Below are 20458 nucleotides of genomic sequence, written 5' to 3'. Positions count from 1 at the left end.
AGGATTATTTCGAGGCATTCTAATCAAGGCAAAACGGCTAATCTGGTTTGAGTTCACGTCAGTTGATTGACCTCGGGGATAAAATTACGGTGCATCAACGAGTGTCGGATAAGAGAAGGCAATTTTTTTCAAATATCGATTAAAGTTTCGACCATAAAACCATAATTCTTCTTAAACACGTGAAGCCTGACGCGCTGAAAAATAACGAAGCAACCTTACCCGTATCATAAGCTTATATACTCAGTTCCATTTAACGCCCTCGGACGGCTGTAATATCTCATCGAGATTGTGATCGGAAATTCAGGAAGTTTCCAGCGTGATTTCACGTTATATAGTGCCGTTTGATTACCACATTTTCAGTATCTGCACAACTGTCCTAATCGTATAGTGCGTCGAATCGTTTCCACCCTTTTACGACCATTGAGACACTTGAGTGTACTCGAAGAAAAGTTCATCTCAATTTAGTGTCCATTGTTGACTCGATGATTAGATAAATATTGTAATATAGGGAAAAAATTGATGTCAATTTAGTGTCCATTGTTGACACGATAAATATTGTAATATAGGAATATTTACAAGAAAACTGGAAAAAGCGTTCGATAGAATATTCGAGTCCATTTAAATTACGCAAAAACAAATGTTCACCTTCGTAAATATGAAGAAAATTTAATTTTCTTCAAAAGCTTCAGAAACTCATGATATAATATAGGAATATTTGCAAGAAAACTAGAAAAAGCGTTCGATAGAATATTCGAGTCCATTTAAATTACGCAAAAACAAATGTTCACCTTCGTAAATATGAAGAAAGTTTAATTTTCTTGAAAAGCTTCATTATGACAGAGAAGAATATGAAATTTTGGATCGCGTACAGGAGCTCGCAAAGTTTGCTTTACAGATATCGAAAATTTTTTCACTCTGTACTCCTCGCATCCGCCCGGCAGGGTGTCAAAAATACGCCGGAAAACAATCAAACATGAAAACACCAACGAGGTTAAATAAACGAAGCAGCGTTATCTATTTTTTTTTCCCCCCCGGTAAAACGTTCGACTTTCTCATCAAACAGCTCGTGGAGCCTTGGTGAAATCACTTTTTCCCCGGAGAATCTCCCCTACAATTTCCGCGCGAGTCACCTCTCGTATCTACTTTCACGATCAAAGCGCAATTTTCATACAGGCGAAAGAAACCTAATCGGCGGGAAAGCGTTCGGTTCCCGGCCACGCATAGGGATGAATCGGTTCGAGAGATGCACACACGTTGCGTGAAAAAAAATCGAACGTTACGAGGGCCTTGCCTCGCTTCGATCGCGGCTTGTGCGCTCCTCTTCTTCGTTTTTCTTCGTTTTCAGGCACGCGTAATTATTGCCCGGGACTTTTTAGTTACCAACAAAGTGATTTCGCCTTTCCCCGGGCCTTTCGATAACGAGCACCGAGCCTTCTGATAATTGCGCTACGCCCGAGACGACGTAATTACCAGTCCATACCTCGATGCTTCTTCTTTTCTTCTTTCGTTCTTTTCGAGGAGAGAGAGAGATGCCGAAGAGGCTGGAGATCGTCGTTGATCGATAAATCACGGCACGCACGGCGACGAAACCGTGCATCAAGCTCGAAGGAGTCGTTTTTCGCGTAGAAACTGGTCTTATCCCCCGAAATTATCGCGATGCAGCGTTCTGTTGCGAAGGAACGAGTGTCGATAATAGCTATCGAGAGTCGTAAATTCGAGGCAATTTTTGCGGGACTTGAGTAATAATGTGCTCGCTTCCAAAAATGATCCTTGGGAAACAATGGCCTGGTGGGAGATTCTTATGTCGTTGAGATTCTGGAAGAATGAAAACGTACGAGAATAGTGCGTTTATAGTGGCTTTTAAGAATTGCAGTCTGATGAAAGCGTTGGTGATAAATGATAAGTAGCTGTGTAAATGAAACGATAGATCCTTAGATTGATTGGAAAAAATTCCAAGAGGAGTTGAAATTTAACTAATCTTTTGTTTTCGAAATGGAAAAGTCAGTTTTGCAAAGTTTTTACAAATTGTTTAAATTTGAAGAAGTCTTTTTCAAAGTGCTCAGATTTGTGAGTGATTGTGTGATTTTGAAGGTATAATTGGGTATGAAGGTGATTTATAATTATAATTCGAGGAGAGAAGGAATCATTATAAATATGGTATTTATTTGTTTTAACGTTTCACGAACTTAAAATGAACGAACGTAATTTCCACGTAATCGCCGTGTTATTTTCAACATTAATTTTCAGAACAATTCACCGTCGTCTACCTCAAAAATTTAGATACACTTAAAGTCTCGTCAGGAGCTAGAGAAATTCTCAAGAATGTTGAGAAATTTCAGCAGATTATATTGTGAAGTTTGCGTAGCAAGCCTGAAGGCTCGCGTGAATTTGTATAAAATTAGAAATTGAAATAAATTCCTGAAAAATTCGAACGCAACGTGAAACCGCAAGAATTTTCAAATTTTCAAGAAATTAAAATTGATTGCAAAAGAGCGTACCTCGAGAGTAATCGAGTTATAATGAAATTCCACAAACTCGTCGAATTTTTCAATAAATAAAACCATCAAACTTAGCTGTTCGGTTGAAAAACAAAAATCTCCTTTTCGAGCGTACGGTAATTTCTCTTGTGAAGTATTCGATAAAACGATTACGTTTTTGTATATTTTTTCGATACACGTGCAGATTTCTCTCGTCAAACAATTTTCCATTTTTTTTCTATCACCCCCAGTGCGATTTTTTCTTCCTTTTTAACAATGCCACGCTGTGCTTCCAAAACTACACATCGAACAGTATCAATGTTGGGAATCACTTGTTCGTAAAAACGTCGACAGTTGCGCTTCTGGCAACTTTGGTTGCCGCTATTGCAAACTGTGCGGAATCCGCGCGATTCTTGAACCCCGAATTTGTCGAATTCTATGGCAAACGGAAAAAAAATTCAACTGCTCTTGTTGAAAAAGAAAAAAGAAGGAGAAATGTCAAAGGCTTGTTAAATACGCTCGATTTGAAAATAGAGTGTACACAATACTTTGTCGTTCTGTTTCTCCTTTCTTATTGGTTTTGCACAAATTTGCCTGCGATATACGTACGGAGACCTAAACAATGGAATTTTGAGGGAATTTTTGCGAAGCTTGAACTTTCGAGGGTAAAATTAAATAGAATTTCTTTGTATTATTATGTCACACAGATACTATTGATGGGATTGAAGTTGTTTGCAATCGTTTCCACTACCTCTTACACAAATTAAAAATCTCAGTCTCAAAGTGCCAAGAATATATTCATTTTTCATTGAAATTCCAAAATTCAGTGATATTTATTTACTCTTATAAACGATTCTAAAGCAGAATAATCGAAGAGTATCACACGATAAATTAATAAATTTTCTTACACAAATGAAAAATCTCAATTTCAATCGAAAAAAGGATATATTGATCTTCTATTTAAATGTCGAAGCTTAGCGATACGTATTTACTGTTTTAAAGTATTGCAAACCATGGTAATCGAGAAATACGGTCGTTCTATACGCGCACATGTAGGTCATTATACCATAGCGGAAGGTTATTCCTTCTTTTAGCTGTTCTTGGTGGCATCAAAGTGATGTAAAAGCTTGCCGCGATCCTGTATTCCGTGAAAACCGTCAGTCGTAAAAGACAGAGGGACAAAAGGTTGTAAAAAGAAGGACAAGGTTCGATGGGTTTCATCATTGAACTTTTTTACAGGCCCGTAAAAGGAAATCGGTACATCTTGGAAACAAGTGCGAGCGACAGTATAGACTATTCAGGTGGAAATATTACGATTTATGGGGAAAAGTTTGCCTTTGACCGTTGAACTAGCTTCGATCGATCGACACGAAGCTTCTTCAGTTCAACAGTATTTGCGTCACGTTTATCGCTTACCTATTTATTTATTTTTTTTTCCTACGTTTAATTATACGTAGGGACACTTCGCTTTTCTTCTTCAACGAGATATTAACAGAAAGTTAACTTGTAAATTAACCCGTTCATTTATTTATTTATTTGTTTGTTTTTCTGTCTATGTAATTTTAGTACTGTTTTAGATAAGAACAGCTAATGTATTAGAGATCAATTAAATTTGGTAATTCTTAGTCTTGTGAATTAAAATGAAAGTTAAAATTAATTCTTATTATTAAAATAACTGTTTTTGTTGCATCTTGACGCGTTATTGCAGAGCAAGGGGTGATCGATATGTAAATAAATACTCTAGAAGCTTTATTACAAATTTACAGCATATGAAAAATTAAAAAATTTTATATATATAGTTATGATCTATTAATTTTGTACATTGACCAGTTGATTACTTATAAGTTGATAATAAGTTCACTTATTTTTAGAAGGTTCGGTGTTCGAGGATTCACAGTTGCTGTAATAATACCGTAGATATTTTTCTGAATCGATAATCAGACTAATTAGAGAAGTTCGAGAAGTGTCATAAAACTATACAAGGTGGTTTGGGTTAGTAAGTATTGCTACTTTAATATCTTTGGAACTTTAGAAATTCGGAGAGGCAATTATGGGATGATCGTATGACACCGGATATTTTTGCAGGTAAAAGCAATGTAATAATATATGGTTCCCCTTCTGTAATGTAGCAAATGGCTTTTAGGTGAAGATTCATGCACCCTGATTTTTTTCATTGTCACGAAGACTGCATATGCTGTTCTTGCCCCATTTTGTGTATTAAATGTCCTTTATTTTACAAATTAAATTCAGATATCGTTAATGGATTTAATTTCATTTGTTTCGTACCGTGCTCTTATTTATTCGGTTACAAGGCGTCACGGTATTTTTTCAACCCAATGCAGAATGGGACGAAGATTGTAATAAATATGTTTAGTGTGGTTGTTGCTCGGTTATGAGTTGCTTTATTGTGGAGCCGTGGTTCGGCTTCTTGTTACAAGGCTCCTTGTTTTTGGACTGATTCTGTGTTAAACGGGGCCGCTTACATATATTTTTCCGTAGCTGTAGGTTCGAGGAAAGGGTCAATCAACGCCTTTCCCGAAGTAAGGTCCCTTTCGCGAGTTTCTATTGGCAGGTAAAGACCGGTGTCGCAGGTCAACGTGGGGGGGTCGCCGGTCGCGTCAATGTTTCGTGTTTGAGGACAAATCATTGATTACGTCGTCCCTTTATTTCACTTTTTTATCTGAGCTTGTAATGAAAATTTGACCTTTACAATTTTCTTCGCGATCCCCGCAAATTGCAATCTTTTCAAAATTCTTCATACACGTCATCTAGTATACCATTCCTTCTAACTTCTCAAAAAAACTCAAGTCGTTAGGTCCAATTGAAAAAAAGTTATACTGTTCTAAAGAGTGTCCGAATATCGGTGGGAGACACTGTGCATATCTCATACGAACGTCGATCGCCTTTCGATAACTTCTCGATCAGCAACGAAGCACAACAATTCCTAAAGCCATTAGATACCGTCGAATCTACATCTTCAACTTCACAATCGCCCTATCCAATCTCCTAAAATCTCACTTCACCGACAACCAAACAATCACTTCGCACAATCGTTCCCAAACTGCTACACATCCGACGTCTGCGCGACTCTACACACTCGCTCCTTCGTCGGCCTATTGATTATGGAAACTGGTAGCAGTATCTGTCTCCAAAGAAATGGAGAATGCAGCGGCCCCGCGTTGGTGCAAGAATCCTCCCTCCTTGTACTACCTGTAACCGGCACGCAGCTCGTTCACAGGCGTTTCCACGGAAGTTCATATAGCCTAGGATGCAGAGTTCCGCGCGCGTAATTCAGCAAACTTCACCGCGGCAACTTTCCTGCTCGCCTTCAGGAATCAAGGGAATCCGGAGACGCGCGGCGACTTAATTAAATTCGATAAAACGTCCCGGTAGCCAGGACGAGCGAGCACAGGCCGCTCGTAAAGCGTGAATTACGACGCCCTGTAAAATGAGTCGACTTACGTGTCGATGGAGGGAAAAGGAACAGCGTTGACACATGGGGGTTCCTTATTATTTTCCTCCACCCCATACCCACGATTAATTTCTTCCCTTCCTTCCCTCTCTTTCTCTCCCTTTCTTCCTTCTGTCTTTCTCTTCGTCCCTTTAACTCGGTTTCTCGTCGCGCACGTGCCGTTTTATGGCTTCAGCTATGATACCGTCCGCGATGGCGATTGCGCAACCCTTGCGTCACGTGTATAAATATATAGTTGTATAAATATCAGGCGTGTACGCGCGAGCACAACAAGGTTTTCCAGAAGGTGTATGTATCTCTGTCTGTGTGTGTGAGAAAGTGCGAGTGGGCGTGTGTATGTGTGCCGTAACTCATAAGGGAGATTAATGTCTCCGGCGGAACTGGAGAACTGTAAAGCTTCGCTACAGAACTGTTCTGTTCTATACGAAAGCTGTTACTCGCGAAGGAAACTGACTCGGGGATCGTGATGCGACTGTGGAACGTCGTAAAGAGCAGCTTCAAGTATTCAGCGGACCGTCTTTCACCCGTTTCTACGGGAAATTCGGCTTTTCTGTATTGATAGCCAAGCGTAAATAGGGGAAATCGTTTCCGGCTACACACTTCACGTGAATAAACCGGCCAACGGGGGATAATAGATAGCAGTTTTTATCTCGTTATTCGATTTTCTGCCTTTTTTTTCTCTTCTCCTTTTTCTTTGCTACCTTTTATTGAGCTTTGGATGCTGGGGAATTGCACTGTTCGAGATTTGTGTGCCGGCGAGCTTTATGAATTAAAATGGGGAAACATCGAGGTGAGAAATTTCGTGGGAATTTATGTGAAAATTGTTCGAGATTAAAGTGTAATTTGTGGTAGTATTACGTTCTTCTATTTACGCCTTTTGTCGATGACTTGTGAAGAAGTTTGGAATTTGTAAACTAGCAGAAATTTGGTTAAAAATATTTCTTGTAGTTTTAATCGTTTTCCAGAGGCGTGTTAAATATACGCACAATTATTGTAGTAGAATGTTTAAAAGAAGTTTGTTGTTGTTTAATGTATAATATTTCCATTCATCTTGTTTCTGTTAGTCGATCGAAAGTGTCAGTTTAAAGTGAAGTTGTTGCTTCATGTAAGTTGGAATTAAAAGAACACACGTGCTATTAACTATTTACAATTAAGTATGACTATGAGAATGTTGTTGTATTAAATATCTGCTCCGTCCACATTTTTAATATCTGATTCATTCTTTTGAACGATCTGCAGTCAGAAAAAGTAAGTTTGAAATAACATAGCGTATCAGTTTATTACTAAATTACTTCAATTTTCTGATTGTGGATCACTCAAAAGTATTAAAAACGTGGACAGAGTTCAGTACAATGCCATTATCATAGTCAATATCCTACTCAATTTTATTCCAAAAAAATTCATTCAAATAAATACTGGAAGTTCTAATTCCATTCTAAAAAAAAAAAGAAAGAAAAGTAGTCAAGAAAGCAGATAAATTCATCTTTCAAAGTATCATTCACGAAGAAGAATCCAGACGAATTCCACAAAGGATATTTCCAAAGAAAAGTAATTTTCCCCCGGCGTTCTTTTTTTTTCTTATCGAAAAGGAACAAGAAGCGCGTGCTTCGAGACGCGATTCTAAAGGAATTTGCAATACAGGCTGACGGCAGCCGCACACTTGAAAGTATTGCCTAACTTTAAAGCAGCATTGGTGGTAATTAGGTAGACGGTACTTTTGAATCAATTGTGAAAGGGAGAAACACGCGTCCTGGTAGTCACAGCTCGCTGTAAATCGGCTTTCCGTGGTTAGTAAAGTAAATCGGAGATATACATAATCTTGTTCCTGGATGGGGATCGTCAAAGGGAATCCGTAAAATCGCGACAAGTGCGTACGTATAGGGTGTCTTCGAATTTTACGACGCTACCAGCGGTTAGAAATTTGCGGAAATACGCTGTCTTATCGTCCCTTTTCTGATAACCCGTTTCGTCGACTGTATCTCGTTTTCTTCGCTCCCTTAAAGAATCTGTTAGGTTATCTGTAGAAACGGTTTATGGCACGATCGACCGGGAACGGTTATTTTTGAGTTGAGGATTTTCGTTTATTGCTTGCACGGGTCTAATTACATCCTGCGAGGGTCACTAGAATTGCTTTGCTAGATTTTTAGTAATTTGTGTCCCTCGCGCTCAATAGCCTACGAACATACCATAAACCACGAATTTCCGAACGGCACGTCTGTATGTAACGGTCCGCTTGCCGATGAGTCACCCGGAGGAAGTTCCAGATTTTTGGGACTTTCCGTCCACCCCTCGCGACCGTCTCCCACCCTTCCAAGGTGACAACGCGCTAAGGGCGCACTGGAAGGGAGGTGAAGATGACACTAGACACGCTGATTGGCAAATGCAATTGTTCACCATTAACCAATCAGCGTGTCCTAACAAAAATTCCCTCTCACGGACGTCCGAGACGCGACGTCGGAGAGTCAGTCGTAGAACCACCACAAGGAGAACCAAGGAGCAACCAGTTCAATCTACAAGTCCCAATCATATTGGGTGGTCCTTCGAATCATTATCCAGACGGCACAACATCGTGCAAACACTGCAAGGCTCGAAAGTTCATCGCCACAACCACGGGCATTAACAGAATCTCACATCCGAGAATTTGCGTGAAATTCTTTGCACGAGGCAATCTTAGAGAAGACAATTTTTCCAGTTATTTTATTTCTTGATAATTTTGATATCATGATCGTGATAATTTATTATTACATTCCGTTGTAGTATTTAAAGATCGAAAATTAATTCCTTACTGAAGTATAATATTTCGATGGATAATCGATAAATGTTTGGTGTATTTGTTTATACGAATATTCAGTGGAACATCAATTTTCGATTATAGTAATTGTCTAATGTCATTGCAGTATAATTGGTGCGCTGGCTAAAATCGAATTACGATTTTATTAATATTGTAACTCGGTTAGGATGAGGCCAGCTGATGTAGGTACAGTAAATTAAATCAGCTTTAGATGATTCGATTATTTGAAATTAGTTGCTTTCCGGTGGATTATCATTGTTATTAATATTAGTAATATATTTATCTACCGGAAATTCTTCGTTCAAAGTTCATCGTGAAATAATAGGAATTTAGAAATCATATTTTTAAATCGATTTACACTTTGATGTCCGTAAACAGAATTCTACTATAAAAATCACGGAGTGTAGTTATCAACTTGAAAAAACAAACCCAATTAGTAGTATCCATGGAACACAATTTTTAAGTAGAGTCGTTAGAATTTAGCAATTTAACCCTTTCACTCCTGTTGGCGCGTATAAGTGCTCAGGAAATTTTCTCGCACTGTGCTGTTGGCAACTTTTAGCACATTTTTACCTTAATTTAGTCCTCGATGTTTGCACCTTAACCCCTTGGCCTACAACCACGAGTGAGACTTGTGGTAAGGAATTTGCATAAACAATAAGCACGAGCCTGACTTCGTTCGGACCAAACGTAAACAAGACGAGCCTGACTCGTGGTGCATCATTCGGGACAAACGAAAACAAAACGTGTGAGACTCGTGGTGCAAGTGTTCTCGATATTCTCTTACTTTAGTTACGTGTAATCCTTCGTTCACACATTTCGGTTAAACAGCTCAATGGCTCGACGCGCGACCGACCTTCTTGCTTAATATGGCCCGAGCAATCGGGAGAGAGCGGGTAGGCCAAGGGGTTAATTCAGTAAAATGATAAATTTTAATTTTCGATACTTTTCTAAATTTGAAAACGCCGAAACAGAAGATTTTCGGCCACGATTGAACATCCACCGAAAACCTGTCGCAGCGAAAGGGTTAAATGAAAATAAATAGATTTCTTAAACAATGAAAGTCTCCTTAATGAATTCATTAACTTTCACCAACTTCGTAATATGAAATTAATTTCATAATCCAATTCTAAGGAAACCAGAAAAGAATTAACCTACCTTTGTCGAATATCGTATCATAAATAATCGAGAAGGAGCTTTATTATCAGCAAAGAACGAGAAAGGAAAAAGAAAGAAAGAAGTACAGGATGGGGGTAAACGGTATCCCGAACGTGTGTAGAGGAGTCAGTGGAACAAAGGGAACGAAGTGGACGATTAAAAGCGGTTCCATAACAAATGAAACATTCACGATTGAAATTTACGGGGGCGCGGGTAAGCTTGCAAGCACGGCTTTATTTACGCGAGCCGGCTGCCTACTTCGCTCCACGGTAATTACTGCGGCAATTACATCGCGATTTACAGTAATTACAAGTTTTACTGGCTGAACAGAACCCGAACCGTGCCCGTCGCGGCACTCTATCCTGAGCAGGGCCACCTTTCGCCATAAAAAGCTCTCTCGAGCACCAGTAGAAACCATTAATCTACCTGCTATGTTGCGGTTCACAATACGTCTAGACTTAACAGAGGAGTCGTCCCTGTTTCTCCCAGAATTTTCCTTCGAGGGACCGCCATTTTAATAGGCACCCTAATTTCGCTCGTACAAAGGAGAATATTAAGAAACGCGTAAAAATGACGCCTTTTTTTTCGAGGAGTGCCTTTTGTAATATATTATTCGTTTTGCCGTAGCTATTTGGTCGAACGATTTTTGAGTTACGCGCGAGTTAAGCTGCGTCTACTTCAGATTGCTTCGAAACTTTTTTAATCATAGAGAATACGGTTTCGAAGGATCTTCAAGGTAGTTACCTTAGATTTGTTCTGCATACATTTTTTAAGTGAGTCTTCATGGCCACGTTTAATATTTTTTATTAGTATTTATACTGTGGTCGTTGATTTCGTCTCAGTGCCCGCTAGCTTAGGCACTATATATATAAAAATTGCAATGAACAGAAATTCCAAAAATTCCAAAAAACAGTGGCCTTGAAATCTTATTTTAAAAAGAGAAAAAATTTAAGGTCGTCACTTTGAAGGTCCCTTGAAATCGTATCATGTGCAAATTTTCGTCGATATTGAATTTGTTACGAATTCTTTGTAAATTCGAGATTGGTGATTTTGTGGAAATCAATAGCAATTTACCCCATTTCGATTGATCCGAATGATAGAAAATTCTTAAAGTTTCCAACTTCTTTCTGGAAATTTTTGGGCACCTTGCAGTGCACAGTGATCCCAAACTTTTGACCGGAAGTGCATATAAAATACTTGCACCAAATTTTTAGTTAGAAATAATCAATTCTGTAACGTAGGAATAACATTTAAAATTCTATAATATAGAAACGAAGTGTAATATTCTGTAATATAGAAATAAAACATAAAATTCTATAATATAGAAATAGGAACGAGCGATAGTCTATGTAAACTTAGGAAAACTAATTAAACCAAATCACAGCGTTCAATTAAGCCGTAGAACGTTGCGTATCTCGTTGGACTTATTGTGAAACGGAGTTTCTACGATATTACCAACACCACTGAAACGCTTTGCTACAAATTCCCGATTCATTAGGCGCTTATAGACACGGGCGACGTTTTCGAGTCACGGCCGCGTTCGAATATTACAATAATTTTGATCGGCGGGCGTCATGTAGTCGCCCACACGCGTCACTGCCAGATATTTTCGACATCGGCCGTCGGTTATTTGACTTCGTTCAAACGCGTACACTCGGCAAACCGTGGCTCATTAGCATTAATAATTTGGCAGCATTTAATAAACAATCGGCCAATTTAGTTTGCCCTGTCGATCGACCCTAGTTAAAGGATTTGGTTGTACTAAACTCTACTCTGCTGCAACGTGCTGAATAATTAATAGTAATTTTGTTTGACACTGTTTTATTTGCACGAGCTTAGACAACAATTGTTTGTTAAAATGGGTTGATTGAAGTGAAATTTTCCATCGATATAAACAATTTTATTTCGAATAACGTTACATTGTTTAGATTTGAATCAGAAGCGTTGTTTATTTTAGATATCACTGTTTCTGACACAACGGTCACCATCAAAAATAAGAACCACTTTTGGCAATGTTTTTATATCAATCCTTAAAGTACCAGTTTAAGGATTGGAGGACTTCGAATTTGGATTTGCACCGAGTGAAACCTTTCGAATTTTTTTAAATATATTTTTACTTATGACTAGACTACTGATTTTTATGCATTTTTAGGAAATTTAAAGAATGCACGTAATATGAAAAAATACCCAAATTATAGTGCTTTCTATAATACCTGGAAGGTGAAATAATTTTCTGCCGAAGTTCCACTTTTTTTTACCATATTCTCAGAAATATAAATTTGCATAAAAATCCACTCTCCACTAGACATAAGAATTCCATGTAAATGTACTTGCTGCATCAGTACTCTGCGAATGCTTACATGTGTAATTAATGCTTCTATGTGTAAAACAGTGTCATATATAAACGTTGTGCGTTTTCCGATTGAGTTCTCGCAGTGTAGCAGGTGATTGAAGTGTATTTTCGTTGGTGTCCCCGCGTTCTGAGTGTGCCTATTATAACCGGGAATTTGTTTATAAAAATTGTCCTATTGTTCGATCGACAACAACGGTACTTTCACGGTCGTCGTCGTCCACTTTCGTTGGGTCTAACACACGTGGTGCCCAGGTGCGTAGGTTTCCGATCTTAGCGCTCGTAAAATAACTTGTTAGCCACGACGGCTAATCCATCTTTTCGATAAATACTCACTTTTTAACGACCGAATACCACCGGTGAAGTTGTCGGAGAAATTGGCCATTATTCACGGAGGTTTTTGCATACAACGGTACACAGTTGGACTGGAGAAGCGTGGAGTCGTGATTTGCAAGAGGTTTGCCGAGAAGTAAGGCACAGGAGCCCTCCCGTGTCGCTGCCCCTTTACAGTCGCATTAATAGTAGCACGGGCAAAGATAACGGACGATACTTGAACAACGCCCGGCCAGTTTATCTTAATAGCTCTGCTTCGTTCCGCTATTATCGTAAAACGGTCTTGTATCCCGAACAACCACTCGAGGAAATAATTAACACAGAAACAAGATCTATCGTGGCGTAAATCTAGATTACACGAGATGGAGAGGGTGAATAGAGGGCTTAAGAATCGTTTGACATTTTTATTCCTCGATTCCTCGGGGGTGGGGTCACGGTCTTAATTACCTCTACGTGGGACAATTTGTCTTACCCTTTTGCCCCGCTTACCACACACCGACGAATACCATTTCGTAATTGATGAGCTTTAAATTACACCGTTTTCCAATGAGCGACCGAGTATCCATCCGTGATTCGCGATACGACCGTCGTAAATCTACCCTTGAGGTCACGAATTGCTATCCTGGTTTCTTTCTCGACGGGCGAAATTGAAATTCAGAGCTAGGTGTTTCGAAACAGAGAAAACGAAGGGTGCAGATACAGATTTTTCTGCCTGTGACACCTAATTTCGCAAAATGAAATTTATGAGAAATTGAGCACCAAAATTGGAAGATATCAAAAAGTGGAGGAAATCATTTTGGCTTCTGAGTGATTCATATTCTGACGCCCGGTTTTGCCTCAATTTCTCGAAACTTAGGGCGGGTATTGGGGTAACACCTAAATCGGAGCAATTAAAGATCGACGTTACGTGGAAAAGAAACTTTATTAAAACTGGCGGATGACGATACAGAGAATGACTCGAGGATGGAAAAGTAGGGCATTTTTAAGGGTTTGAGGAAGATGAACTTTGGGTTACGACTGTGTATGAGAGTTGAGAGTCCGGTGTGAGTAATAGTGGAAGTTGGTGACTAGTTTGACTACATTTGACTATATTTGAGGGTATGATCGTCTTCAAAGATTACTAAGTATTAACCCTTTGGACTCGGGGGTCGTTTTGCTACAGGAAAGGTTGCAAATGGGATCCTTCCGATCTTAGCGCTCGTAAAATAACTTGTTAGCCACGACGGCTAATCCATCTTTTCGATAAATACTCACTTTTTAACGACCGAATACCACCGGTGAAGTTGTCGGAGAAATTGGCCATTATTCACGGAGGTTTTTGCATACAACGGTACACAGTTGGACTGGAGAAGCGTGGAGTCGTGATTTGCAAGAGGTTTGCCGAGAAGTAAGGCACAGGAGCCCTCCCGTGTCGCTGCCCCTTTACAGTCGCATTAATAGTAGCACGGGCAAAGATAACGGACGATACTTGAACAACGCCCGGCCAGTTTATCTTAATAGCTCTGCTTCGTTCCGCTATTATCGTAAAACGGTCTTGTATCCCGAACAACCACTCGAGGAAATAATTAACACAGAAACAAGATCTATCGTGGCGTAAATCTAGATTACACGAGATGGAGAGGGTGAATAGAGGGCTTAAGAATCGTTTGACATTTTTATTCCTCGATTCCTCGGGGGTGGGGTCACGGTCTTAATTACCTCTACGTGGGACAATTTGTCTTACCCTTTTGCCCCGCTTACCACACACCGACGAATACCATTTCGTAATTGATGAGCTTTAAATTACACCGTTTTCCAATGAGCGACCGAGTATCCATCCGTGATTCGCGATACGACCGTCGTAAATCTACCCTTGAGGTCACGAATTGCTATCCTGGTTTCTTTCTCGACGGGCGAAATTGAAATTCAGAGCTAGGTGTTTCGAAACAGAGAAAACGAAGGGTGCAGATACAGATTTTTCTGCCTGTGACACCTAATTTCGCAAAATGAAATTTATGAGAAATTGAGCACCAAAATTGGAAGATATCAAAAAGTGGAGGAAATCATTTTGGCTTCTGAGTGATTCATATTCTGACGCCCGGTTTTGCCTCAATTTCTCGAAACTTAGGGCGGGTATTGGGGTAACACCTAAATCGGAGCAATTAAAGATCGACGTTACGTGGAAAAGAAACTTTATTAAAACTGGCGGATGACGATACAGAGAATGACTCGAGGATGGAAAAGTAGGGCATTTTTAAGGGTTTGAGGAAGATGAACTTTGGGTTACGACTGTGTATGAGAGTTGAGAGTCCGGTGTGAGTAATAGTGGAAGTTGGTGACTAGTTTGACTACATTTGACTATATTTGAGGGTATGATCGTCTTCAAAGATTACTAAGTATTAACCCTTTGGACTCGGGGGTCGTTTTGCTACAGGAAAGGTTGCAAATGGGATCCTCTTTGAAAATTTTCAAAACTAACGTAGAAATAAGCTATACTATTTTATTTCAATATTCAATGTATTCTCTATTTCACTACGGTGAACAAATTTATGCAGGCTCGTAAATCTGCTCTCTGTCTTGATTAATTGTTTACCAAGTGGCAATTATTTGATGTCGCTTCTCAGTCGCCATTCGATTGCAAAGGGTAATTAGCTATCATAGCCGAGGCTTCCAGCTGTAAACCGTTATGGAAAAATTATTCCCACGTTTCGCAAGCATCGCAGTCCTCTTCATTAGAGTTCGAGTGACACACTAACACTGACTTGTGTCAACCAAAGGTGCATTATTTAGTTACTCTTGGATTGGGACAGTGGATTGTTAGTAAACTAACGTCTTTCTTAACCTTTAAAATAAACTTTCTTTATTTAACTAGAGCTTTACTGGAGAAAACGTTCGAACTGTGCGAGTCACACGACAAGAATTGGAAAAAGGAAGTCAGGTCAGAAAAATATCTACTCTGACTTTTTCTAAAGAAAGGTCCTTTTTCCTACCCAGAACTGCAGGCTCTGTCTAGGGTATCCCTTCTCTATGTGTTGATTCATTCTTAACTCGAGGACGAAATATCTAACAGTTACCCATGTTTCGGTTCGTAGCTTTCATGTTTCGCCTCACAGCTTACCAATCAGACATGTCTCTAATTAATCAGCTGACCAATTAGAAAGGGAAAAGAATAACGCAGCTTCGCTGGACACACGCTACTATCAGCCTGTCATTCGAACCCTAATCAAGAAACCTGCAATGTCTGCGCAACCTCCGAATACTTCTAACTTTCGGAACTATTATAGAAGACGATACCGTTTTGCTTGCATCTCGGCTGCGCTCGGAATCGATTCTCGCATCGATGAATTATCGACAGATTTTCGTCTAAAAAGGAACGAGCCGTTGGTGATACGGGAAGATCGTGAGCGAATTGTAGAACGCCTGGGGAATAACGTTGTATTTCATTTGACGATGGAGGGCACGTTGGAGAGGAAGAGGAAAGCTACGCGCTGCTTCGGGGAAAAAATAAGGCCAGTTAAATTTATGCGTTCAATAAAAAAGAAAAAAAATAGAAGAAACGAAGGAAAATAAACGCGCGCGTGGTATCCCGGGCACGGTTGTCTGTTGGCGATCATCCCCGCGGTTCAAGACCCTAGCAATCATTCGTGGAAACGGAAAGATTACTTATTTACGAGCCTATCTGCGCGCCAGCAGCCACGAGAGAGAGGGAGGATGGAAAACGACGGCAGCTCGTGTTGCGTTTGATGTTGCCTCGAATTGGCTAGTTAAGAAGCGAGACCGTTGATGGATTCGTTTTCCGCGTAGAAAGGTTATTTATGAACCGCATGAGTCGCACCATTGATCCGTACCGGGAACGACGTGGGCGTTCGAGAATTCTTCGGGAGCAAATTACGGTGCACGCTACACATCCGCCTAACCGGCAAACTAGACAGCCGGCACAATTTCTGCTGGGGTAAGTTGAAATGAGTTTCCTATCTGGCTTAGGTAATTGACGCTTTTATTGGCTAATCACGGTGAAAGATATTCCTCTCTTGTGTCCATCGAGTCGACGGTAATTGAAACGTTCGAACTGGGAGAACTATTGGGGGATTGTCGTGTTGAAGCGTTAGGTTAATTTAGAATTTTTGAGTTAACAACAATCTTAGAGTTGCTTTAACCTGGAGGATTCGATTTGTAGGAACTGCTGTGACGCTGTTTTGAGATCTGGAATGTCAGTGAGCAGAGTTGGAAGTGTATTTGTTAAAAATGTGTGGTTGAGTTGAAGCGTTTGGTTAATTAAGAATTCTTGAGTTAACAGCAATTTCAAAATTGTTTCAACGATGTCTTGACGATTCGTTTTGTTAGAATTTCTATGACACTGTTTCTAAGATCTACAAGATCGGTGAGTAGAGTTGTAAATATATTTGTTAAGAAAGTGTTATAAATTGGATTCTTTAAAATGCAATATAGTCAGAGGTGTCTTTATTTTCTTGACTTAATGAAATTTACTGTAGTACTTTGAGTTTAATACAATTTAATACCGTTGTCACATGCGTAACAGACGTCGCTTGGGTTGTTCGGCCGTAGCAATACATCGGTATTCCCGATAGACCAGCACGTCCAAAAAGCGAGGTCTTAGCCGGCACGAAAATTACTTTACGACACCCAAAAATTCGACACCTCTCACACCTGAACACCACATGACCTAAGATCATAAACAGACCTTCGACAAGCAATATAACAAATGTAAGAATCACCAGACACACCCCAAACATACCGAAAAAACCAATCACCACACACTTCCACCACTTACGACAGCTTCACACCACCAATCACAACACACGAGTAGTTTATAAAATAGCGAACGCCACACGACACGACGCACAATTTTCCGATCAGTAAGCTTAGGCATTTCGCGCTCTGTTCACGTTCATTCGCAAATACATAGTTTTAATAGCAAACTGTTGTGCGTTAATAGTCTATCTTCCGAGCACTACCTGAGTCCCCTATCCCGAGTAGATTCCTCAAATGGTCTGACTCAAAAAGAAGGACAATTATCGGTTTCGCAACAAGCACGGTTTCGTAAAACCAATTTTATTCCGTTTCTTTTCAAGCAAAGCTAGTTTGTACTTGCAAATTTTTAGTAGAAGTACGCGAGTAGATTCCTCAAATGGTCTGACTCAAAAAGAGGGACAATTATCGGTTTCGCAACAAGCACGGTTTGGTAAAACCAACTAAAACCGTTTCTTTTCAAGCAAAGCTAGTTTGTACTTGCAAATTTTTAATAGAAGTACATACATCGTTTATTTTATTTATAATATACACAAGAAAGTAAACGTCAAACCTAATTGTTTCTTTTTAAACAAAGCAAGTTTGTATTACATTCCTAAGTATTATAACACCCATTATGTTTATACAAAAAGTATTGTAAGATTTGCAGCGTTATTATCACAGCTCTATTAGTAACTTTTTTCTGGATCTTAATAATTTTGAAAATTTAAATAAAAATTTGGAACACAAGGAAACAAAAGTCAACATTTAACAGTTCACTTCTAAACACATATCCAAAAAGATCAAGCGATCTATTTCACTCCGCTCTATAAAACGACACCTGAAAAACACGAACTGACTATAAAATTCATTTCTAATCCAACTTGATACCTAGAAAAAAGAACCAGCAGGACAATCAATCGGAAAAAGCAAGTAACCCATCACTCTCTAAATCTCAACAACAAATTCCCTTAATTCAACTGGCATACTCCGGCGAAAGTAATTAAGATCGATGCACCTTAGCCCGGAAGAAGTTCCCGTCCGCCGATATCCGATACTTGATCGTCCAGACACGAGGGCAGCTGATCGAGTCAGCTTCAATTATTGGAATCTTATTGCGATTCACGTGGTGTGGACTCGTGTAACACGGCGATACGAGTTTCTCGTCTCAAGTCCAATAAACTGCATAACAGGATGATGGCTGATCCGGAACACGGTTTCCACGCTAATACTCTTCGTCGACGCTTGCCAAGAACGGTGTAACGATGGCCGGACGACGAAGAAGAAGCGATTCGAGCCGGTAGTACGTTCCATTTCCCGGCGTTTCTCGATCTTCTCTCGCCGGTTACCTTACTTCTTCCCTCCCGGTACAGTTGCGCTCACTCTCGAAGATTAACCGACATTTTTCTCGTGATAAATGAAATTGTTCAACGTTCGCTGAACGTGGCCGCTTGTTACTCGGGACGTTTCGGAAGCGTGCTGCGTTCGCTGAAAAAGTTTCGTCCACTCCATTAGCTAAATGAAGTTCGCGATCAGTTGGTCGAATTGTAAGTTAATACTTGACTGTGCTGTGTGCCGTTTCCTTTCTAGGTAGAATTCTGTTTTGCGAGAACATATTTGAATTTGTTCTTGCTTTCTTTCCTTATGGAATTGGAGATTTTTGGTGGGAAATTGTGTAATCAGTTTTACAATTGTTGTTTTTTGAATTTATTCTATTTGTGAAAGTTATTGCTATTTTGAAAATATTTGATATTTTCTGAATTCCCTTGATGAAGGTGGAGGAGCAGACTAACGATTGAATTTTTTGAATGTAACTTAAAGTAACTCCGTCAACGCAGGTGAAATTCAGCATAAAATTCAGAATTTTCAGGCGCGTGAAGGTACTCTCGTGACGAACAGAATTGAACTGAAGAACTACAGCTTGCATACTTTACAAAAGACTCGATATAAAATATTTTGCCACTGAAGAATCCAGCAATTTGAATACGGAATATTTCCAAGATATCAGTTGTCAATCGAAAATCCTCTAAATGTTACCAGCAAAAATCCAAAACCAATTACTCCATACTCTGTTCACAACCCTTGATAAATCCCTTCTCAAAAAACCAAGATCAGTTACTCGATCCTCCGGTAGCAACCCAAAAAATCCATCCTCAAAAAAACAAGATCTGCTAGATCCTGCACTCACACCTCAAGAAATCCTCCCTCAAAAGAACCACGTACAAAAACCTCCAAGGGAACACGTATCTTGAATCTCTCGAACAATTTCTCCCTGTCTGACACAACCTCGACTTTCTCCACTGCTTCCTCCTGCAGCCGCAGCAGCAGCAGTAAACAAATAGAGATCTAACAATGGAATTCACGAATCTTACAACGGGTGAAAATATAACGGAGAAACTCTCTCGGACCGATGATACTCGGACGGAACAGCTGGATAAAGTTTGCAACGGTTCATCTCCAGACACTCATCCGCCTATGTAGTCCCCAACCCACAGTTTTCTGACTCCTGTGACCACGGTTTCTCAACTTTCCCAGAAGATATCAGCGCCTTCTGTGTGTGTGTGTGATTCAAGGTGGAAATCCGTGGAGAAGTACAGGCTGCTGTTGCGATTGGCCAGGAGCTAAGAGAAGAGGTGGGATTGGCGGTGGTAGTGGTGATCGATGAGATCCTTGGGAGCGATCAGTCCTTTAGCGTCCTCTGTACGATCGTTGATTTTCGGCTGACAAGGACCGCAAACACGTCAGCCAACTGGGGAGGAGATAAGAGGAGGTGTTGGCAGCGTGTACGTCAGCGGGTACCTCGTTAAAACGTGATAACTCCATCTACATGTAAATCTAATCGGGTAGACGGGGTGGCGAGGACATCAAACCTCCGTTAACCACCAGTCTACACTGTCAGCCGACAAGACGACTCGACCGAGGCGACCGCCTTAAGCTCGCTTGGAAAGCCACGACCTTAACCGTTGGCGCGTACGTCACCGCTAAATTCTCGTGTAATGAGACCTAATCCCAAAGGATGTCTTCGTGATTCTCGTGGAGCACCTTGCCAGACCGCTTCTGACGGAATTCCTGCCGCCTTGTAAAACCATCCTGCCCGCCCACCGAACCAATGCGGTTAATTATGCCTGTGAACACGTGCGCGCGTGTAC

This window comes from Habropoda laboriosa, unplaced genomic scaffold (assembly GCF_001263275.1).
Source record: "Habropoda laboriosa isolate 0110345459 unplaced genomic scaffold, ASM126327v1 scaffold143, whole genome shotgun sequence".
Lineage (NCBI taxonomy): Eukaryota > Metazoa > Arthropoda > Insecta > Hymenoptera > Apidae > Habropoda > Habropoda laboriosa.
This window is presented reverse-complemented; position numbering follows the sequence as displayed.